Raw genomic sequence first — 24,213 nt, 5'->3', positions numbered from 1 at the left:
CCTACTGTATAGCACAGGGAACTATACTCAATATGTTGTAATAACCTACAATGGAAAAGAATCTAAAAAAGAATATATATATATATACGTATGTATAACTGAATCACTTTGCTGTACATCTGAAAATAACACAACATTGTAAATCAACTATATTTCAATAAAAATTTTTAAAAAAGAATCATTTCTTTAGCATGCCAAAGACAGAGCACTTAAGAGATTTCTAGGCTCTGAGAAGCTCTGTGCCAGGAATTGGTGGAGTAAGGGTGTGGGTAGAGCCTGAATATATATTTCTTATTATATGAAAACTATAGTCTTACATTAAAAAAATTTTTGGTTTATCTTTCAAGTCTCTTTAACCTCTAGGTTTCTCTTTACTCCCTTTTATTTCCATACAGTATCTGTTGGAGGACCATTGATCTGTAAAATTTCTCACAGTCTGGGCTTTGCGGATTGCACATTTATGGTACAGGTGTTTGTTTTTTTAAAAAATATTTATTTATTTATTTGGTTTTGCCGGGTCTTAGTTGCGGCATGCATGTGGGATCTAGTTCCCTGACCAGGGATCGAACCCTGGACCCCTGCATTGGGAGATTGGAGTCTTCACCGCTGTGCCACCAGGGAAGTCCCTATGGTACAGTTTAACATGTTCCTCTGTCCCTGTATTTCCTGAAAATTTACAGCTGGATCCAGAAACTGGATCAGATTCAGGTCAGGTCCCTTTGGCCAGACTATAGGATGCACTTAATAACTAGTTGTCTCTCCCTTTGTAATGTTAGCGGGCTTTGGTGCTCAATGCCTTTATCTGTTAAGTTACTAGAGATTGCTAAGTGGTGGTATTCTAATTCCACCATTTCTCTTTTCATTTACTAATTGAAATACATTTTTAAAGAGACACTCCTCCTTATCTACTACTTGGTTCCACAGGGGGCTTGTCAGATAATGTTTAATTCTTCTTTAGTTACCAGTTTTCAGGATGATGAACTCTTTTTCTGTAACCTTCCAAATGCAGTCCCCTTTTTTTTGGCCTTAACTTTATGAAGTTATGGATTTAAACATATTGGGTGGGTTTCAATCTATTGCAGTTATTAGCGTTATTGAAGGTATGGTCCCACCTTTGGTCTGAAGGTGGCATTTCACATTGGCTCCTGGGTCCTTTTGACATGACCCTAGGAGTTGTTGATAGCTTTTGTGCTATATGGTATTAAAAGATATTTCAGGCCATTTATATGTTTTCTGCCCCAGGACTATATCATCAGTCATTTCTCCAAAAAGTTCTGGTTTCTTTCAGTGAGAAAGAATGCTCTAGGAATGCTCATTGTTACTGGATTAATTATTGTTTCTCAGCCTTTTCAGCAACGTTATATACACATATGAAAAAATATATATATAAAAATCATATGTATATGAAAAAATTTTTCCTGAGTTCATATTGATCTTCCAGTTCAACCTTAAGATTCTAGAGCTGTGACATAAACTCTACAGTTTTCTCCTACTATATCTGTAGCTCCTAGTTTTTTGTTTGTTTGTTTTTATTTAATAAATTTATTTATTTATTTATTTTTGGCTGCATTGGTTCCATTGCTGCACACGGGCTTTCTCTAGTTGCAGCGAGCGGGGGTTACTCTTCGTTGTGGTGCATGAGTTCTCACTGCGGTGGCTTCTCTTGTTGCGGAGCACGGGCTCCAGGCGTGTGGGCTTCAGTAGTTGTGGCTTGCAGGCTCTAGAGCGCAGGCTCAGTAGTTGTGGCACGTGGGCTTAGATGCTCTGTGGCGTGCGAGATCTTCCTGGACCAGGGCTCAAACCTGTGTCCCCTGCATTGGCAGGCAGATTCTTAAGCACTGCGCCACCAGGGAAGCCCATAACTCCTAGTTTTTAAGGACACAGGGGATGATAGAATTAATACGGCCCCAAATTTTGCATTTCTTTTATCCCCTGTCAAGCACACAGCAGCCACAGAATAATAGTGCTAATCCTACCACGAATATATTTAAATATTTTTTGAGCATATGTTCTCCACAATCTCTAATCCCCCATTAAAAAAAACCCAGTTGTCTCTACCTACATTGTCAGAGCACATCCTCCTGACTTACTATGACCTCTACATTTCAACCCTCACTTTCTTTTAGTTCTACAAATAATGGTATATTTAGTGTTCACCATCTGTCCTTATGCCCATGAGTGTCTGATCATTTGGGGATCTGAAAGTCATTCTCTATTAAATTCCTCAGGAATAGCTGATTGGACCAGTATTCCTTGCTTTCTTGAAAGTTCATAGTAATTTGTGTTTATGTTGAAAAGTCAGTTTTGCTGGATATAAAATCCTTGGCTTAACGGAGCGGCTGGGCCCGTGAGCCGTGGCCGCTGAGCCTGCGCGTCCGGAGCCTGTGCTCTGCGGCACGAGAGGCCACAGCAGTGAGAGGCCCGAGTACCAAAAAAAAAGAAAATCCTTGGCTCACCATCCCTTTCCTTGAGTTTCTTAAATAGGCGCTCCACTTTCTTCTGGCAGGAAGTATTGCAGTTAAAAAGTCTAAAGATGGTCTAATTATCTTTCCCTTACAATTCCCATGTTCTTTTTTTCTAGATGCCCAAAGTTTTTTGGGCTTTTTTTATTTTTTAAACTTAGTAATTTTACTAGACCATGTCTCCGTGTTGGTTTTCTGGGTCAGTAGTCTCAGGTGTGTACTATGCTCTTCCAATATGTAGTTTCATATCCTTTTTTTATTTCAGGGAATCTTTCTTGAATTATGTTTTTAATATTTGTTTTCTTCCCTTGCCTTGATCACATTCTTAAGGGACTCCTATTATCTGCATGTTTAATCTTCTTTGCCTACTTCAACATTGGCTACTTTTTCTCAAATCTTTTTTTAAATTTCTTTTTTTTGTTGTTGTTGTTGCAGTACGCGGGCCTCTCACTGTTGTGGCCTCTCCCATTGCGGAGCACAGGCTCCGGACGCGCAGGCTCAGCGGCCATGGCTCACAGGCCCAGCCGCCCCACGGCATGTGGGATCTTCCCAGACCGGGGCACGAACCCGTGTCCCCTGCATCGGCAGGCGGACTGTCAACCACTGCGCCACCAGGGAAGCCCTAAATTTCTTTTTGATTTAAAATGCTTTTTAAAAATTCTGCTATTACTCTTCAGGCATTATTTCTGTCTATTCATCACTGTGTTCCTTCTAAATTAGTCTTCAATTTTTTTTGTTTTTTTGGCTGTGCCACGTGGCATGTGGGATCTTAGTTCCCCGACCAGGGATTGAACCCCCACCCTTGAATCGGAAGCATGGAGTCTTAATCACTGGACCACCAGGGAAGTCCCAAGTCTTCAATTTCTATATAAACTTTTTTTTGACTTCTTTTGTAAGTTCTGTTATCTCATTCCTGAATTTTCCTAAATGTTGTTTACTCATATATTTTAGCTTATCTTGAAATAATAGGTTACTTTTGATCTGTCTGTTGTCTCATCTCTCTGGCATGCTTTGATCATCTATTGGGATGTTTATTCTGCCTCTTCTGTTCTTTTTCTTACAGTCACTTTGTATGGAATTTAACTTCATTCCTTGTCCATTGCTCATTTTTAAGTGGAATTAGTTCTCCTTAACTTTCCAATTAAGGCAGTGTTCAAGAAGGTTTGTCTAACTCCCCAGAGTTCTTCTAACTCCTCCTCTGTTGCTTTTGTGTCTTGTTAAAAGATATGGCAACTTGCTTTCCGAGCAAGGTTTCTGGGATCCATTCCCCTTAACCACTGTGACCTGGATCTTACCTTCATCTCTATTGTCCCCGTCCGTCCTGATCAAAATTATTCCATCCCCTGAAGTTTCTCCTCTGTGTGTGCCCTGTTCTAGAAGAAATCCCTGGCAGGCCCTGAGCTGCCCCAGTCCCTTTGTCCTTCTTCCCACGGGCCTGTGGTTAGTCACTTGCTGTTGGAAGGGGCAAAACCCCTCTTGGTTTCAACTGTTGTTCTCAGAATCCACCTATATCTTTGCTTCCGGATGGCTTTTAATTATGGTCCCCTCTTTCTATAATTGCACTCCAGCTAGAGGTAGCAGATGCGTGAAATTTTGTCACTGTCATTTGCTATTGTAGTGGGAGGAAGAACAAAGACTATACTCCAGGAGCTTGAGCTTGGCAACTGAACTATTCCTAAAAATTAATGGTTTATAATGTGGTTGAATGGATACATTAAATAAATAGTAGGTTGACTGACTTCCTAATTGTATCATAGCTGAAAGGAGTGATATGTGTTTGTTTTAGTCTCACATCTTAATTTGGAAAATTTTGACTTGATTGTCATTTTGGCCCGATTAATAATTTTTAAAGTTTTCATGAATACCAATAATAAACACTTAATTCTAAGATATTAATTGAATAAAAAGATAACATCTTAAATCTTGAGTAGGTCTGTTAATCTCTGTATTAAAATAGAAATGCACTGCAAGTTTATTTGAAAGATCACTCTACTTTTTAAGGGGCTAATTTAAGTCTAAAATTTAATCTTGAACATGAAATGAAAATTCGTGTTTTGTGACAAGTGGGGAAAATCAAGTTATGAATCATTTATAGTCTATAGTGAATAAAAACATTATGGAGAGAAGAATCATCTTTTCATGGAATATCACCTTTATTCTTGGGGTTGAATGCCTTGACTGAGTGGGGTGGGACCATGAAACCAGGGTGGTGGCTCGAACAGAGCTTTCTGGAAGATTACACTTCAAGGGGAAGGAAAAAGGCTTGAGTATCAGCCAATTATCCATTTATGGAGCAGTTTAGCTGACTGTAAATGTATGACCCATGGGACCTGAGGATAACTAGCTGTAGCATCACCTGTGGGCCCATGTGAATTTTTCTGCACCTGCAGACCACTCCCAGCACCCTGACAACGCCCCACCTTGAACTCTGGTTTCTCTCTCTTCCCGTCTGCTTGAAGGACTTTCTTTGGCACTTGAAGCATGCCTAGACGCACACAGGTGCAGCTTGGAAGTGAGTGGAGAGTGATTGCCTCCAGGGATAAACTTCAACCAGTAGGAGAGGGATCAGTGGGTAAATGCTCTACTGGGCATTTTCCACCTGGTATCTCAGGTGACCCCCCCAGGGGCAACCAAGGAGCATCCTGACCATCCGTGAACCTCATCGACTTTTCTCCCTTCCTTGTTCACTTTCCTCGCTTCTTTCCTCGTGTTTCCTGGGATCACCTTCCAAAAAGCTATCTTCATGCAAATCTTTGTCACAGTATTTCCTTTTGGGAGCAACCAAACTGTGACACTAATTTGGGTATTATTTCCAAAAAGTCTTCAACCTAGTCCCCTATATCCAGTCTGAGGAAGGGAGAAGGGCTAGAAAAGGTGCAGACAGAAAGGAAGAATTTGTCAGTTCAAATCCAAGTTTCTGATGGTAGCTTAGAGCCCACCTTACATTAAAGATGGGACATTGGCCGGCAGAGTCCCTTGGCCTTAGCCTTCAGGTCCTCCAAGCAGCAGCCTTTGCTGGACTCTGTGCTTCCACTGCCCTTCAATTGACGGTGTGACTTCCCTTGAGGTCTCCCTCCAAGAGAGCATGACAGATCCACAGACATGAGTCTTGCAGGCAACTCAGCATTTTATGTTTGGATATCAGTGAACATGTGGCCTGTATTATTATATACATTCACCTCTTGGAAATTTTGTTAACCTGAATTTGTTCCTATGTCTGGTCAACCCCAGATTTAGTTTCGGCTGCTGCAATGTTGATGTCCTGCACCTGGCATACGGGAACATCAACTAGGACACATCTAGCTGGCGCCCCCTGTGAGGCCCAGCGGGCACACTGAGTGGCCTCCTAGGGGACAGTCATTGCCTGCTTTTCCTATTGTAGCAGGAACTCTGAGATGTCAGTTGTTTGTTGATGCCAAGACAGGCACTGAAGCAAACTCGATGGGTGGAGATTCCTGCCGTGGCCCCTCCAGAGGGAAGCCCCAACTCCCAGCTCTCAGGTGGTTGTCCGTGGGCGTCCTCCCATCAGTCCTGTGTTGAATGAGTGGGTTGTTCATATACCTCACGGCCTCTCCTTTCATTCAGTTATTATTTTTAAATACCACCTTTCTTTACATCTTTGCTTTCAGATTCCTTTCCCAATCTCTTTCTTCTTTTGTTTCTGTTCACGGCCCCTTCGAGCCAACGTACATAGGTCAGGACCGTTGTCTTCTTCCCTGAAATGCTACTTAGAGCTCCCATGTTTGGCACCACAGAGACAGCTTCTCCCTTCAATTCCTGTGCCACCTCCATGGTGGCCCGACAAGTGAACTTACCTTCCCTCGAAGGCTCTGCCCCAGTGTGGACACTGGCTGCTTGTCTGGCTCCTGTTGGTCCAGACGACAGGAGCTAGCATTTTTTTTACAAAAGCTTTTAGCATCACTGTAGTAACAGGCCCATCCATTCAACCTTCATTTGGTTAACCTTTGTGGAGTGTCTGCTCTGTGCCAGAAAGCACCCTGACCCTGCCCTCAAGGAGACCACTGTCCAGTGGGGTAAGTGGACCAGAAGAGTTTATTGGGAACGCGTTGTGTGCACTGGGGATGATGGGCACTCAGGAGAGTGGCCTGGAGCCAGGTCTGAGGACCCAGAAGACTCGCCAGCTGAGGTGATGCTATGCGTCAGGAGATGAATAGATGTGAGCTGGGCAGGGAGGTGGGCAGGGGAGAAAAACCCTTCAAGAAGAGACAACAGGGGTGTGAGTAAAGCTGAGAAGACGCGAAGTCACCTGTGGTCTAGTAGAGTCCAGACAGAAGGGTGAGGAACAATGAAGGGCAACTGGAAAGGTGGGAAGGGGGAAGGTCAAGGAGGCAAGAATGAAGGTCAGGGTGGGAAGGGGGAAGGTCATGGCTGCTCGGGTTCAAAGACTTCTCCTGTAGGCATCCCTCCATGTCGAGTGAGTCTCAACCTGGTGATTGCATTTGTCCTGTAGACCAAACGCAGGGGCTGCATGCCGAAGGCTGGGCTCCAGATGTCTGTCTGGAGGGTGAAGCGTCTGGGCAGTGAAACAGTGTTGCCAGGGAGAAGTGATGTGGGCCTGGCCCCGGGTAGAGAGTTAGGATAGGAGTTGATATAAAAGATGGGAGATAAGATAAGAGACCACAAAGAGCTAAGATCTCAATAGGACTCTGGTTGTTGGTACAATGAATGACCTCATCCTCAATCATTCAGGAGTGGCATGTCCTCAGATAAGATGTCACATGGCAGTAATGGGATGGCGGTTCCATTAAACCCACATCCTTAAGTCACAGAATCCACATCAGGAATACAATGATATTGGGAAGTTGATTATTAGTATTTAGTACAACACGGATAACGCTATCTTCATCAGGCTTTAAGACAACACATATTATAAACTGAATTAAGGTTTTAAAATATGAATTTTAAGGAGCAAGTCTCTGGCTCTAGGTCAAATGGGGTCTGAGAGTTCCAACTGTTATCAAAGAGCAAATCCTATCTCTAGGGAGAAGTCCTGCTTAGTTTTCATTTAACAAGCCCAGCCCATCTTGCTTATTCTACTGTGCTCTTTACACATCCAAAGAGTTTCCCTCTTTGAACAATAACAACACTAAGTTTTGACTTTGCACAGCTGTGGGCCAATCTGACCTCTAGATTATTCTATGATAGAGGTTCACAAAACCTTGCTTGTTCGGTGCCTTTTTTTGTAATGTCTAAATTTAAGACCTACACTTCTGATTTCAGATGGGTTTTCTTACTGAAATATCATCCTGACATAGAATTATAGAAAAATGATAGAGCAAAATCCAAATCTCAATGAAAGAAAACCTAGGCAGTTGATCAATGGCACAAGTGTAAAGTTGTCACTCATTGTACGTCATTGAGTGGCCAGCACAAGGGTTAAGGGTTAGAGAGGAAACACACATACATTTCTTTGAAGTTTGAGCCTGAGGAGTGTAAGATGGGCCCACTTATTCTCCGTCGAGATGTCATTGATTTACCATCGGGCTCAGGTTGACTCTGTAATGTGAAAGGAGCTAATTGCAATGATGAGATTGACTTAGAAGAGGAGTCAGAAGGCAATGTCCTTTTTGTTTTTTGTTTGTTTGGTTGGTTTTTTTTTTGCCATACGCGGGCCTCTCACTTCCGTGGCCTCTCCGGTTGTGGAGCACAGGCTCCGGACGCGCAGGCGCAGCGGCCATGGCTCACGGGCCCAGCCGCTCCGCGGCATGTGGGATCTTCCCGGACCAGGGCACGAACCCACGTCCCCTGCATCGGCAGGCGGACCCTCAACCACTGCGCCACCAGGGAAGCCCGCAGAAGGCAATGTCCTTGACGGGACTTCTGGGCATGCGCTTTCTTTTATCCTTGGTCTTTGGGGACAGAAGAACGGTCATCTCACTGTTCTCGTAGGCGGCTTAGTTCTCAGAAGACTCTTGGAGATGCCCGTTTTTGAAAGAGACTTCACAGCTTGATTGCTCTTGGTTTGGGTCAGTTTAAACATGTGTCCATTCTGAGTTCATTCAAGTGCTTCTTGGTGGCAACAATGTTCAGTCACTCCTCCAAGCGCTGGTGTGACCATGGTGAGCGAGTCTGGGAAGAGACAGTAAACCAACAAATCTCTAAACAGGAGAACGAAGGAGGCGGGCTCTGCAGAGAATGAAAGGGGGAGGGGGTCACAGAGGGCGGAGACGGGGAGAGGACGTTTAAGATGGGACTCTGTGATGCTCAGATGAGGGGTATACATTTTGAGGAGAGGAACTAGGGGTGGCCAAGGCCCGACGTGAAGGATGAACTTGGCGTGTTTAAGGAACAGACACAGCCGCATGGCTGGCAAAGCATGAACCATGTGAGAGAGGCACAGGTCAGGGTTAAGAAGCAGACAACCTAGCGGCCTGGCAGGCCATGAGAAGGGCTGGGTTTTATTCTAGATGTGGTGGTAACCTTTGGATTTTAGGCTGAGAGAAGGAACACATCTAATGTTTTTAAAGTTCTGCCTCTAAGAGTCGAGGCAGGATACCCATTACGAGGTGCTGAAGATCTCTGGAGATCAAGGTGTAGAGGTCCACCCTCACGTGGGGGCTATGACAGGATCCAGTAACGGGCTGCAAGTGGGGAGTGAGGAAAAGAGGGGGTGCCAGAAAGACCAAGATTTTTGGCTTGAAATCTGGGTGAGTGATGGGGTGGTGATTACAGAGATGGAGGGGATGCAGGAAGGATGCAGGCTGCGGGCAAGGGAGGGAAATAAAGAATTCTGTTCGGCCTCTTGAGTCTGAGATCATTCTTAGACATGTGAGGAGCCATGTCAATAAGCAGTTGGATCTAGAAATCTGGAATTCCAGGAGGAGATGAGAGCAGGAGATATGGATTCAGGGGTCAAATACAAGGCGCTTAGAGCCTGGAGACAGGATGAGATACCCGGGAAGAATGTGCAGAGAGAAAGAGGAGGGACCCAGAGCAGACCCTGGATATGCCCTCAGTGAGGGTCAGAAGCAGAGGAGGGGCTGGAAAGGAGCATCAGAGACCAGGAGGGAAGCCCAGAAAGCGTGGGGTCCAGCAGGCAGGAGAGGCCCCCTGCGAAGGTCACTGAGACGCTGGGATGAGGACAGAGGAGGGATCACTTGACTGGCCAGGTGGAGCGCATGCATGACCTTGACACGCGTACCTAGAGCCCGTGCTCTGCAACAAGAGAAGCCACCGCAATGAGAAGCCTGTGCGCCGCAACGAAGAGTAGCCCCCGCTCGCTGCAACTAGAGAAAGCCCGCGCGCAGCAACGAGGACCCAATGCAGCCAAAAATAAATAAATAAATTTATTTTAAAAAGTTCTGAGTTCTTTGGAAATGCTGTGCGGTTCCTTAGTCTAAGTCTCCCTCATTTCTCCTGCTGCCCATTTTCCTCTTAAACCTGCTTCATTGTCGTCTTCCAAAGACCTCTGCTTTTTCTGCTCACTTCCGCCTCTCTGATTCTTGTTTCTGATTCTTGCCTGTTGCCTATCATGACTCATGCCACCCCCTGGCCTGGGCGGAATACTTGCGCAAATCCTTTAAGCCTTGAAGGTGCATGACTCAGCAGCAGCCCGAGGGACTGAAAGAGTTAAGATGGGTTTTGTTTACGAAGTGCTTTCTTCCAGGGCTGCGGAGGGAAAGAAGCAGGGTCTAGGAGTCGGGGCTTTGGAGCTGACAGGTGCCCACACTGCCACTTCCTAGCAGAGGGATGTTTGGCAAGGTACCACCCTTTCTCACCTGGGGCCCCCGGACACGGTTGCCCAGGCTTCGCACTGAACAATGCTAGGAGGCTCCATTCATGTAGAAGTCTGCACAGAGTAGCTCCCGCATGGGCGTGCTGTGAGCAACACCCACGGCCCACACGCCCCAGCCCTGACCCTCTGAGTCTGTTTCCTTCTCTATGAAACACGCTTGATGATTTCATAGCACAGAGTCCTTGGGGAGCATGGTGCATGGAACCCTCCCGGTCTGACACTGGGCACAGGGTATTGGTCAAATATGTGGCGATACATGTGACCGGATGCCGGGAGGTGTAGGAGGGGCCTTTGTCCTTGGACGGGTTAGTATTCCAATGTGCGAGGCAAGACAAACCCCTTAAAAATAACCACTTGGAGGTGTGTGGCCCTCGGGGGGACACTAGGAGTGTCTCGGCCACGTCCCCTCGCCTTTACCATTCCAGTGCAGATGGGCCAGAGTCCCAGCACCAGCATAGCCTCCCACCCGCCCCCCGAGGGATTCTGCTTGCCCCTGGAGCCGGCTGTCACCTGTGTGGCAGGTCAGAACTAGAGGCTTCTGGAGTAGGCTTAGCCCATGACTGGTGGGAGTTGGTGCATAAATGCCCCAGCTTCCTCGTCCTCCGGTGGGGTAGCTCAGAGGCAGGTGTCCTACACTGGCTCCCAGCTTCCCCAGCAGGATGAAGCTCCTTCACCCCACGGGGATGCTGGCTCGATAACGCATCCTTTATTGGCTGCTTTCCTCCCTGGTCTTATTCTCCGCCCCCTACTAGCATCGCTGGCACCTGCTGAGTAGCTCCCGGCGTTCCAATTCTCACCTCAAGGTCTGGGTGTCCCCAAACCCAGACAGTGACCCGCCAGTGTGTTCCTGCAGAGTCCACGTCATTCCTGACCCATTACCCCCATATGTGAGCATCTTGAGGGCTGAACCCAGGTCTTCTTTTTTTTTTTTTGCAGTACGCGGGCCTCTCACTTCTGTGGCCTCCCATTGCAGAGCACAGGCTCCGGACGCGCAGGCTCAGCGGCCATGGCTCACGGGCCCAGCCGCTCCGCGACATGTGGGATCTTCCCGGACCGGGGCACGAACCCGTGTCCCCTGCATCGGCAGGCGGACTCTCAACCACTGCGCCACCAGGGAAGCCCCCCAGGTCTTCTTTGACCTTATAGGCCCAGGACCCAGCACAGCCCATGGCACACGGAGGACCCCCCTAAATGTGTGCTGAGTGTGAGATGCAGTGTGAGTTTCTGTCATGCAGCACAGCTCCAGGGCTAAGATAATCTGAGTTAGTGTATTTCCCCCAGTATCTGCTGGGGAATGCACTTCATCATTGTCATTGCATGTTCTACTGAGTGATCCTTAAAACTTAAGCCTGTAATTTCAGGCAGACTTCATTACAGATTCTGGAGAAGGGGCAGGTTGAAGGTTCTTGAAATGTAGTGCAGAGTCCCCAGAAGATGTTTGCCAAGGGACTGCCCTCTCCTTTCCCCTGAGGACGTGGGTGTCTGTGAACTGCCAGACCCGGACACACCCTGCCTGTGGCCGAGGTCTTGCTGGAGTATGTGGGAGGAGACACTGGGGTGGCAGCCTGCCTTCCCTTGAGAGCAGCAGCTACTCTGTGTCCCTCGGCTTCCAGTGTGCAGCCCGCATGGACTCCCTGCCCATAGCTCGCCATCCCCAGGTAGGAGCGGGCCGTACATCTCACCGCCACTTCCTCTACTGCCCCTTTTATTGAGGTACCAACCTACCCTCTGATTAACGTGAATGCTGAATACCTAGGTGGTATTTTATTCCCAGCTCCTGACCCTCCCTGTTGGTAATGACTGCAGCTGATGTCACATCTCCAGCGTGTGTTTCCTCGGCGGCCCCGAGGTTACAGCTCTTTATCTTGATTTATGATGGCTCCCTTCCTGCCTCTCCACATTTGTTCTGACATCACGCAGATCCTTGAGCAGGTCACTTGACTTCTCAGGGCCTCAATTTTCTTGATAGAAACGTGGGGATAATGGCATATCCCCTGTAGAGATCTTGAAGGATGAAATGAGATAGCCCACTTAAAAATGCTGGGCACAGTGCGTGGCCTTGAACAAGTGTCCAGTCAGTGTAAGTTATCGTTGCTGTTATTAGCCGAGCCATTTAGCTGGGTCCATGCATTGCTGTTTGCTTTCGGATTGCTTGCCCTGAAGGTCTCGTATGCGTCGTGCTAGCCCCCCAGGTGACCTTGGCTCTGAGATAATCATTTACATCACCTGCAACCTCTTCACCCAGCTCCCCCTGATGACGCCTCTCCTCTCACACCTCTGGGTTGACTACTCACCCTCTTTGGGGCACTTGCCCCATGTAGCTGTTTCTTCTTCACCTCTGAAGCCCAGGTCGGAGGTTGACCGTAGGAGGATAGGGAGGGGGTCTATGAAAGCACGCGGGGACTTGTGTTAGGACCCAATTAACGACTCATCACTGGGCCCAATGCACAAGCACTGAGAGCAGGAAACAGCTCAGGAGGAAGAGAGGCCCAGGAATGGCTCCTGGCCTCGGGAGCTCTTCGGCCCTGTCCTTCCTTCCACTCTCCAAGGCTGCCTTTGCCCCTGGATCCCAAACCCCAGCCTTGTAATTAACACTTGCATCTCCCGTCTCCAGTCCATCCTTCACTGTGAGGCACCCTCAAGCTTCTTCAACAGACACTTTTACCACCTTGGCTGACATCCCTGACACTCCTGGTCCTATGTTACTGTGATATTTATAGGCTTGTAGATTGCAGACCGCTGACAAGGCAGAGCTGAGCTGGGCGGGGCTGGGCTCTCGTTAATGTCTCTGTAAATCTTCCCATGCCTTCAGGATGCTCAATATCTTCTTATTCATCTCCATTTTTCAAGGGGAAAGTGTTCAATCTGTCAAGCCTGTTCTTTACAAATGGCTTGTCAGTTGTAGCGGCATCATGGACCTATGATTCTACCAAGGAGCTAGGGAAGGCTTGACGCCTCATGATAACATCCTACCTAGGGTCCTAACTGAGCAGCAATTATTGTCCAGCATGTACCAGCAACGGCGTAGGGGCTGTGGCTACGGAGACCAACAGGAATCATGCCGTTCTCCACTCGAGAGGCCCCTCATTCGTTGAAGGAAGCACCTCGGTTAGTAGTTCCATGGTGGCCGTGGTCAGTGTGTCAATACCAATGTGTCCAGAAGACCTGAAGCAGACCTGGGGGTGTGGAGTCGATCACCCCACGTGGGGACGCAAGAAAGCCTTTGCAGAGGATGGACTTTTTAAAAACGTTTTTTTCCACATTGTGGTAAAATGCACTTGACAAAATTTACCATTTTAACCATTTCTAAGTGGACGATTCAGCAGTGTTAAGTGTATGCACCCTGTTGTGCAATCAGTTTCCAGAAGTTTTTCATCTTCCCGAACTGAAACTTTGTACCCATTACACAATAACTCCCCGCAGCTTCTCTCCTCCCCCCTCCCCGCACCCTCCCCCCACCCCCGCCGGGCAGCCACCATTCTCCCTTCTGTCTCTGTGAAGCTGGCTGCTCTAGGAACCTCATATAAGTGGAATCATACAGTATTTGTTTTCGGGTCTGGCTTATTTCACTTTGCATAATGTCTTCAAGGTTCGTCCGCGTTATAGCATGCATCAGACTTTCCTTCCTTTTCAAGGCTGACTAATATTCCATTGTGTGTATATACCAAATGCTGTTTATCCATTCATCCTTTGATGGGCATTTGGGTTGTCTCCACCTCTTGGCTATTGTGAATACTGCTGCTATAAATATAGGTGTAGAATTTTTTTTTTTTTTAAGTTGAGTCTTGAACACATAGGATTTCCCGGGCAGAGCAGAGGAAAGCAGGGGCCAAGAAACACACAGTGCAAAGGCACTGGATCATGACAGCATGGTGGCCTGGGGATGGCTCGGGCTTCCGTGTTGCTGGGGCCCACACAGGTGGTACAGAACAGGGGGAGATGAGCCTGGACAGCTGAGCGATCTGGGATCGTGGTGGGCTCATGTGCTATAGAGAGGGCTCCAAGTCACAAGACATCATGATGCGAAGGTTGTAATTTGATGCAACCTGTCACTCAAGAGCGGACCACATTAAGCATTTTCTGGATCTCAGTGGAGCACACTAAAGAAAACAATTTCTACATTTCCCACTCACCAGTCATGGGGGACCGAGCCAGGGCATGGTCTACTGGGCTGCTTATAAAACTGGTCTAAACCCAAAGGAGGATTCAATTCCAAATCCCACTATGTGGCTGACAGAACTTTCCATAGCTGCTTGGTCCTGAGAATTGGATCCCCGTCTAATTCTAAAGCTCTGTGATCTTGGGTGAGCTACTTAACCCTTCTGAACCTCAGACTTTGGCTTGTTACATGAAGGACTTGGATAACTTATAAAAATTCGTAAAAAATCCTCTTATGTACTTATGAATTCTATCAATGTCACTGTTAAATATGCTGCTATGTGCCCCTCTTGCCCCGCAGGAATATAAATCTGCAAATGGTTGACCTTAGACAAATTGCTTAACCTCACTGCATGTCTTCGTCTGAATCATCATCTGTGAAAAGGGATGTTAGATATAATGCCTTCCCATTTCTTCCTGCAGGTCACTGCACGTACCCATATGGAACTTATAAAAGAAAGCATTTAGGGTAAGATGTTGCTGTGTCTTTAACAGTTTAACAATTTATCATCAGGTAATTTTCTCCACCTCTCAGACCTCCACGCTGAATACACATAATCTTTCCCAGCTCTCTTCTCCAAAGTTCCTGGTTTTCCTCAGGTCCTAACATCCTACTTCACTTACTCGCAGGATAATGTCTGTAGCGGCCTCCCCACTGCCTTTGGGACACCCCAGGCCCTGCCCCCCCACCCCTTCTCGTCTGTGTCAGGCCTGCCCCTTCTGGTACAATGCCCTCCCGCCTGTGGCCAGGAGAAGTCTTTTCTGTTCTTCATGTTTCAGATAAAATCAGCCTGGCCTCCAGAAAACAAGGCCACCCAGGAAGACAGTTTCTCCCTCCTCCTGGTGGGGATCGCTCAGAGTTGTCTTATCATTGTTTATGGATTTGTGTTGCTGCCCCTTTGTCTTAGGTCGAGTTACCCAAGAATCAGATTCTGTGAAGGAGATTTGTGTGCAGGAAGGTACTGGGAAGAATCCTTCAGATCAGCCCCATGGGGGAGCAGGGGATGTGGGGCGGGAAAGCAAGATCGGGTCAAGGGAGAAGGTGTGTGTGGTGCAGTTTAACTCAGGCCTCGGCTCATCCCCTGGGGGCCCTGGAGCTGGAGTGCCTTCTTGGGGATGACCTCCTTGGCCAGGCCTTTATACCCCATCATGGACAGGTCATTGTGGGCTGCCCCCAGGTGGGATGCATGACCTCAGGCTTGGCGACGGCTTTGTGAGGCTCAGAGGGAGACTCAGCTGAGCGCATCCTCTACCAGCGCTCCCAGCAGTTGGGAGAAACAGTGGCTCAGTTCTGACGGGGCCCCCGGTGGCATAACCCCACGTCTGGACTCGAAGCCCAGGGATGAGAGGAAGCAGGTCTTGTGCATGTGTTCTGCCCATCGTATCTCACACTATCCTGACACGTGGTAGGTCCTTAGTAAACAGTCATTAAATGAATGAAGAAATCAACAAATGAGTAGCCCGTAACATCGACAGCTTCAGTCCGATCATTTTTCGTTTTTGTTTCCAAAAAGTTATTTTTAGTCCCATTGATTTTGTTCTCTCTCTCTTTTTTTTACATTCCATTTTAATGTTGACTGTTATTCTAGGCCTTTCCTAGACTCTGCACCTGGGGTTCCCCGGGACACTCCCTGGGGAGGAGTAATAATTCTTTCTTTTTTTGATGGTGGTAAATTATCCACAACATATAATCCTCCTTTAACTGTTTTTTTTCTTTTAACTATTTCAAGTGTCCCACCCAGTGCTGCTTTAAGCACTTTTACGTTGTTGTGCAACCATGACCGCTATACACATCCAGAATTTTTTCATCATCCCCAAATTAAAACTGTATCCATTAAACACGAACTCTCCATTCCATCTTTCCCCCAGGCCCTGAGAACCTCTATTCTATTTTCTGTCTCTATAAATTTGCCTATATATTAGGCACCTCATATAAGGGGGATCATACCATATTTGTTCTTCTGTGTCTGGCTTATTTTAAGGTAATGTTTTTAAGGTTCATCTATGTTGCAACATGTGTCAGAACTTCACTCCTTTTCAAGGCTGAACGATACTGTATGGATGGACCACATTGTGTTTGTCCATTCATCCATCAGTGGACACTTCAGATATTCCCACATTTTGGCGCTCATGAATGATGCTGCTATGAGCATTGCTGTACGTATATCTGAGTCCCTGCTTTCAGCTGTTTTGGGTATATACCTAGGTTCATTTTTTAAAAAATATTTATATGTTTATTTATTTATTCATTTGGCTGCATCAGGTCTTAGTTGTGGCATGAGGGATCTTCGTTGCGGCACATGGGCTTCTCTGTAGTTGTGTCGCATAGGCTCCAGAGTATGCGGGTTCAGTAGTTGTGGCACGTGGGCTCAGTGACTGTGGCTCACGGGCTCTAGAGTGCAGGCTCAGTAGTTGTGGTGCACGGGCTTAGTTGCTCCGCGGCATGTGGGATCCTCCCGGACCAGGGCTCGAACCCGTGTCCCCTGCATTGGCAGGCGGATTCTTAACCACTGCGCCACCAGGGAAGCCCCCTAGGTTTACTTTTAAAAGAAATTTTTTTACCTTCTTTTTCTAGAGGTGAAAACTTTGGCCTAAGGGAATAAAAGCCTTTTGTTTGATATTTGAAACTTTTGTTTATGCGACATGTTAGTGGGACAAGAAAGCCTTTTTAAAATAAGCCCTCTGCTTCATGCTGTAAACCAAAAGAAACTGCAGCAAGATTGAGAACATTCTTGATCATCGCAAATTTTTACGTGTATATGTTTGTGTTCTTTGGCATCTATAGCTTTCATCAGATTCTCAAAGTATCTGCAACCAGAAAAAATTGGTTAAAAGCTACTGGATTATAAAATTAAATATAAAAATTCAAATCATGAAAAGCTGTAAGAGGATAAAAGGAGTACGTATCCCACCTCTACGGAGAGGAGCTCTAAGTATCGTACGAAAAGATAAAAACATAAAGGAAATTATACAAGAGAATTTGCTCGGTAAAAAATGTTAATTTCTTATATAAAAAGTAGCAAAGTTAAAACTGACTGGGGGAGAATGTATAGAAAAAGGTAAAAATTATTTTTTGCTATTATATTAGTTTTCTGTTGCTGCTGTAACAAATTACCGCAAAGTCAGTGGGTTGAAACAATGCAAAGTTACTACCTTCCCGTTCTGGGGTCCGAGGTCCTAAGTGAGTCTCCCTGGGTTAAAACCAAAGTGTCAGTCGGCAAGGCTGTGCTCCTTTCCTGAAGCCCTAGGGAGAGAATTGGTGTTCTTGCCTTTTTCAGCTTCTGGAGGTTGCCCATTTCTTGGCTTGTAGCCTCTTCCTCCATCTTGGAAGTTGGCAATGACCCGCTGAGTCCTGAGTCTTTCCAACATCACATCCCAATATCATATCCCTCGGACACTGAATCTTCCACCTTCCTCTTCACTTCTAAGGACACTTGTGACTACAATGGGCCCGCCTGGATACTCCAGCAGAAGCTCCCTATTTTAAAGGCAGCTGATTAGCAACCGTAATTCCCCCTTGCCATATAACATATGCACGTATAGGATCTGGGAAGTAGGATGTGAACATCTCTGGGTATGTTAATTTCCTAGGGCTGCTATGGCAAAGTGCCGTAAACCGGGTGGCTTACAACAACAGAATTTTATTCTCTCTCAGTTCTGGAGACTAGAAGTTGTCCTGATGGCTCTGCTCCCTCTGAAGTTTCTAGGGAAGAATCCTTCTTTGCCTCTTCCAGCTTTTGGTGGCTCTGACAATTCTTGGCATTCTTTCCCTTGTAGCTGTGTCAGCTCCATCTCTGCCAGTGTCTTTACACGACCCCTTTCTTTCCTGTGTATCTCTACGTGTCCTTTCTTCTTATAAGGACACCAGTCATTGGATTTAGGGACCATCCTAATCCAGTATGATCTCATGTTAACGTAATTCCATCTGCAAAGACCCTACTTCCAAATAAAATCTTATTCTGACTGTTAGGGTGGACATGGATTTGGGGGGATGCCATTCAGCCCATTCCAGGTGGGCATTGTTCTGTCTGCCACGGACACAAAAGAGGTCCCCTGAGCTTAGAGTGTTCCTACTTGCATAACCCCACTCCTGGGCCTCAGCACTGCCCTCGGAAGAACTTGAGGGAGCTCCTTAGAGGCCCGTGTGCCCTGGGAGGACCTCATTCCCAGCTCCCACCACAAATTGCCCGTCTTATCTCAACAAGATGCCCAGAAGATCAGTCCAGGAAAGCGTCTCCAATCAGAGCTGGATTTCTCTGCTCTGCAGCTCACGGAGGCTTCAGCTTCCGCATAAATGACCGTCAGACACCCTGGCCTCTCAGCTGCTTCATCTTCTCATGTTCAGCCTCCTTTTCCTTCTTCTCACCTTATCTCCGTGCTCCCATGTTCATACCCTCCACAGTGGCTCTCAGTCCTCAAAGCAGAATTGTGTGGAGAGCTTTTAAAATGTACTGGTGCTGGGACCTCATGCCCAGAGGTTCTGATTGATGTCACCTGGGGAAGGCCCAGACAGCAATATTGTCAAAATTCTTTTGAGCTGCCTCTAACGCACAGCCAGGCTTCAGAGCTTCTGCCTGGCCCAATTGTTGGAGCTCTTTGAAATCTTTTTTTTTAATTTTGTTTGTAAATCCCTGGTCAGTTGTAGATTTGCAAACACCTTCCAGGCTGTCACGTTTCTGTTAATTTTACCAATGGGTACACTGCTTATCAGAAATTCTTAATTCTGATGCACAGCTCTTCTAAATCTTGATCGCACCCTTTTGCTGCCCATTTTCTAGCTAACTTCCTGCAATACCGCCAACAGTCAACAGGACTTATGATGCCCTGATTCTTCTACCTGTTCATTGGTCATCAGCAAAGTCCTTAATCCTCTTGTTATGTGTCTGAGATCCTTGCGCCATGGTTACCATCCTGATCTTGTATATAGTCTGATTGGAGGATCTGAGCCCAAGAATGACAGGATTTGATGTACATTTTAAGGATTGTGCCAACTTCTGCATTGAAAACAGACTATAAGTCAGGACTAGAAGCAGGGAGACTGGTAATTCAGGTAACTTGGAGGTCCCTGCAGTGACCCAGCAGAGAGGGGACAGTGCACGGGGTATTGCAGGGATGGAGGATCGTCCAGGGATGTGTGGTAAAGGTGGCACCTTCAAGACTTGCTGATGCATCAGATGCTCGTTTTGAGGGAAAGAGCGGAACCAAGGTGAATTCATGCTTTTTGTCTGAGTATCTTGGTGCCCTGTGTCATTTGCTGAGATGGGAATACAGGTGGAGGTGGAGGGACCTTGAGTTCAGCCTTGCACACGCCAAGTGGGAGAGGCCTGTGAGAATCCAAGAGGACTGCTCTGGGTCTGGAAGCTCAGAGGAGAGGTTGGCACTGGGAACGTAGATTTGGGTTTCATCAGTACACGTAATGTTTTATGCCGTAGGACCAAAGGAGGTCACCCAGGGAGTCAGTGCAGATAAAGAAGTGAGTCCTAGGGTTACACGGTGGTCAAGGGGAGGGGCAGGATTTAATAAGAGATGGAGGGGGAGGAGCCAATGAAATAAGGGGAAAACCAAGAAATTCTGGCATCCTAAAAGGATGAAGGGAATAGTGATCTCTTGTCAAATGTAGCGAAGACATCAGAGCACTGCAGCGCTGAGACCTGACCACAGATGCGGCGCCGGGGAGATCATGGGGGACTTGGCAGAAGCAGGATGCTGGTGGGACAAAGGTCCTGCTGGAGTGGTTTCTAAGTGAAAAGACGGAAGCTGTGGTTGGCAGGATAACCATCTCCTGAAGATGTCCATGGTAGAACCCCCGGAGCCTGTGAGCATGTTACCTTACTCGACAAAAGGTGCCGTTGAAGATGTGATTAAGGGTTTTGAGATGGGCATAGTACCCTGGATTATCTAGATGGCAGTGTAATCACACGGTCTTTGTAAGAGAGAGGCTGGAAAAGGGAAGGAAGTGGATTCTCCCCTAGAGCCTCCAGAAGGAACGCAGCCCTGCTGACGCCTTGAGTTTAGCCCAGCAAAACCCGTTGTGGACTTCTGACCTCCGGAACTGTAAGATTATCCATTTATGTTGCTTGGAGCCACTAAGTTTGCGGTCATTTGTGATAGTAGTCATAGAAGACGAATACAGGAGGTAAATCCATGTGTGTTTGCAAAGTGTTGGGGATGATGCAGGTGCGCTAACGCTCTCTGAAGATGCAGGAGAGGAAGGGGAGGGTTCTAGGAGCGTCATCCTTGAGTCAGCAACAGAGGCTGCGACCCAGGACCCAGGACCCAAGTGGGTGGAGGGGCTGAACTTCATCTGTACAGGAGGGAGGCCAGATAGTGTGATGGTCCAGAAGAAGGTAGGTGGCTGGACTTGGTCAAGGGAAGATAAGAAAGTTCTCTTTGATGGCTTCTGTCTTCTCAGTGAAATCAAGAGGGAAGATTATCAGCTGAGATGAAGAGGCGGAGGGAAAGATGGAAGCAGGAAGGAGAAGCTATGAAATGGTCCTTTAGAGAGTGGATTTGCCGTGCCGTGTAGCGTGTGGGATCTTAGTTCCCTGACCAGGGATTGAACCTGGGCCCATGGCAGTGAAAGCACTGAGTCCTAACCACTGGACTGCCAGGAAATTCTCCCCTGATAACTTTTTTAAAGGGAATAATTGGAGAGATGCACAGTGTTTTATACATAAGAACGTTTCTAGCAATCTTGTTTAAAAAAGTAAAAAATTGGGAACAGCCAAAAGGGCTGACAGAAGGTTATTAGTTGAAGAAATACGTTATATCCATGATGGATCACTCTGCAGCCATTATAAACCGTGTTTTAGAGGACCATTTAATTAAATATGAAAATGTACTATCTTGTTAAGTGAGAGCAGTTCCAAACAAACATGCACAGAATGAAACCAATTTTACAGAGACAGTGTATTAAATGTATGCATGAAAAAAGATGGTCAGGAAATACCTAAAAATTTAAATAACGATTATCCCTGGGTGAGGGAATTACAAATATTTTCATTTACCTTTTATATTTTTCTGCATTTTTATATTAAATAGAAATTATTTTTATAGTATAAGGCTCTATGTGTGTGGAGAAATGAAAGGAAAATAGTCCAAAAGGGAAGGACTTGGAAAACTACACATCGATTAGCTAAGTACTCAATAGATCTATTATTTCATGATCAAAAGCAACCCAAGAAGTAAGCACGACAGTCATACGTGACTAGTGAGGAAATTAAGGCTCAAAAAGTAAAGTAACTGGGATTTCCCTGGTGGTCCAGTGGTTAAGACTTCGCGCTTTCACTGCTGAGGTCCTGGATTCGATCCCTGGTCAGGGGATTAAGATCCCGCACGCCACGTTATGCCGCCATAAAAAAAAAAAAAAAGTAAAGTAAGTCCTTCTGTGTCACCTGTAATAAGAGGCTTTAGCGTCAAATCCAGCTCCTCTTGTCCTATGGCCTCCCTGCCCCTGTGCCCAGAGTTCTGCCAACCAGCTCAAGGGCCACTGATCTGGGGGAGGCCACACCTCTGCCTCAGGGCCTGCCCTTCCATTAATGAAGGGAAGTTTTTCCTGAATGGCAAGGGCCCAGTAAAGGAGGGTACTGGCCAGGCACCACTCCCTTTGCCACAGACAGGACACTCATGTCATGGTAAAAATGCTGAAATGGAAAACACACACACACAGATGCATACACACAAATGAAATTAAAGATAAGTCCAAGGTGAAGCTATACTTGGTCTGGAATGCTCTATACTGGGAAGAGGATTCTGTCCCAACAATGACTTTAGGCTTTTATGGGTTGAATTGTGTCCCCTGAAAAGATACATTCAAGTCCTGGTACCCGTGAATATGACCTTTTTTGGGAAATAGGATCTGTGCAGATGTGATTACATTAAGATGAGGTCATACTGAGTTAGGGTGGGCCAAATCCAATTTCTAGTGTCCATATGAGAAGAGGGAAATTTGTGCACAGAGACTCAGAGAGACACAGATGGGAGAATGCTCTGCGAAGGTGGAAGGTGGAGATGGAGATGGGAGTGATGCTTCCACAAGCCAAGGCGTGCGAGGATGTCCAGAAGCCCCCAGAAGCTAGAAGGGAGACATGGACTGGATTCTCCCTCTGAGCAGTCAGGAAGACACCGGTCTTGCCAACACCTGGATTTCAGACTTCTGGTCTGCTGGAGAGAATCAATTTCTGCTGTTCTCAGCTACCAGTTTGCTGTACTTTGTTAGGGCAGCCTTAGGAAACTGATAAACGGTCAAAAGGGAAAAAATTGGAGTTGTGTTTAAAAGGGTTTCCATGAGCACGTGAGTTTGAGATTGCTTCTGAGTAAAATGTCTACTGTCAGTGGAACTTACCAAGGCTAAGGCCGTATGTTCAGGTCACCGTGGCTGTTCTGTCAGTCAGGAAAGTCCAGTTACATCATCGGTGATGCCTACACATGTAGGTCTTTTAAAGTGATGGTCTAGAGCTGCACAACCGATATGGTAGCCACGAGCCACATGTAAGCAATTACATCTTTTAAAATTTTATTTTCAATCTGCATGTAATAACTCACTATATATGCATATGCTGTACCACACGGCTTGTGGGATCTTAGTTCCCCGAACAGGGATCAAACCCGTGCCCCTTGCAGTGGAAGCACGAAGTCCTAACCGCCAGGGGATTCCCAATAAATCATTAGTTTTGATGTAGGGTTCCTTGAGCTTTGACAAATGCATAGAGTCAAGTACTGCCACCCCAATCAAAATGCAGAAGAGTTCCATCACTCCAAATTATTCCATCAGGCTGCTCTTTTGTGGTCAACCTTCTCCCAACCCCTAGCCCCTGGTAACCACTGATCTGTTTTTTAATCCCTACAATTCTGCTTTTCCAAATTTTAATTTAAATTAATTAAAATTAAATAAAGTTAAAAATTCAGTTTGTCAGTTGCACTAGCCACATTTCACGCACTCAGGAGCCATGAGTGGCTAATGGCTAACATTTTGGATAATGCAGATATAAAATAGTTCCATCATTCCAGAAAGTTCTATTGGGCCGCACTGGTAAAAGTACATGTATTCAGTGATTCTTAAAAGTTGGGGGGGTCATATCCTCTCTATGGATCCTCTTCCTAGAAAAAAGGCACATGATACAGACATGCAGAAAAGTCTGGTGTACATTTTCGGGGCATCTGTTGATCCCTCCAAGCCCCACCCTAAGGGTTAAGATTCCCAAATTTCATGTAAACTCGAAAAGTCTAAAAGCTTTTTCCTCAAGTCTATTTTTCCACTTTGTGTCTTCAAGTTAGACAGCAGACCAAAGCATTACCTTGTAACCTTGATGTTTCCCTTTAATATGCCATGCTGACAGGCAATTATACATGCAGATTACTCCATGCACGGCAACAGCCTGCTGGGCTGCCCATTCTGGGTTGCAGGAATGAGCGTTTGGAAATCATCACTATTAGTAAATATGAATCGGGGGTGTTTGAAACGACTTAATGGAAGTTTAGCTTCTCGCCCATTAAATCTTCTTGTTAAAATCTAATGGTAAAGTCACTTCAGAATAAGCTTAGATGGTAAAAAATAAAAGGTAGCTTGTTCCTCAAAACAGTGCTCTCGGCAATTTTTGCCCAGATCAATTTCATTCTGAAAGCTGCTTTTTTCCATTCTGCAATTTAGGTGCAATAATTGTGTTGGCTTACTGATGCTGTCCTGTCCACAATTTCTGTTTGATTCTGGGTCCTGCTCGGCTCCCCTGAAGACGTGGGGAAACCTTCCTCTGTTGCTGAGTGTCCTTTGTTTACAAGATGCCCCATGCCAAATGGGAAAGGGCCTGGCTTAACTGTCGTGAATGGAAGCTCATGTGT

The sequence above is a fragment of the Orcinus orca genome, chromosome 14 (assembly GCF_937001465.1).
Source record: "Orcinus orca chromosome 14, mOrcOrc1.1, whole genome shotgun sequence".
Classification (NCBI taxonomy): Eukaryota; Metazoa; Chordata; class Mammalia; order Artiodactyla; family Delphinidae; genus Orcinus; species Orcinus orca.
Note: the sequence above shows the minus strand (reverse complement) of the source record.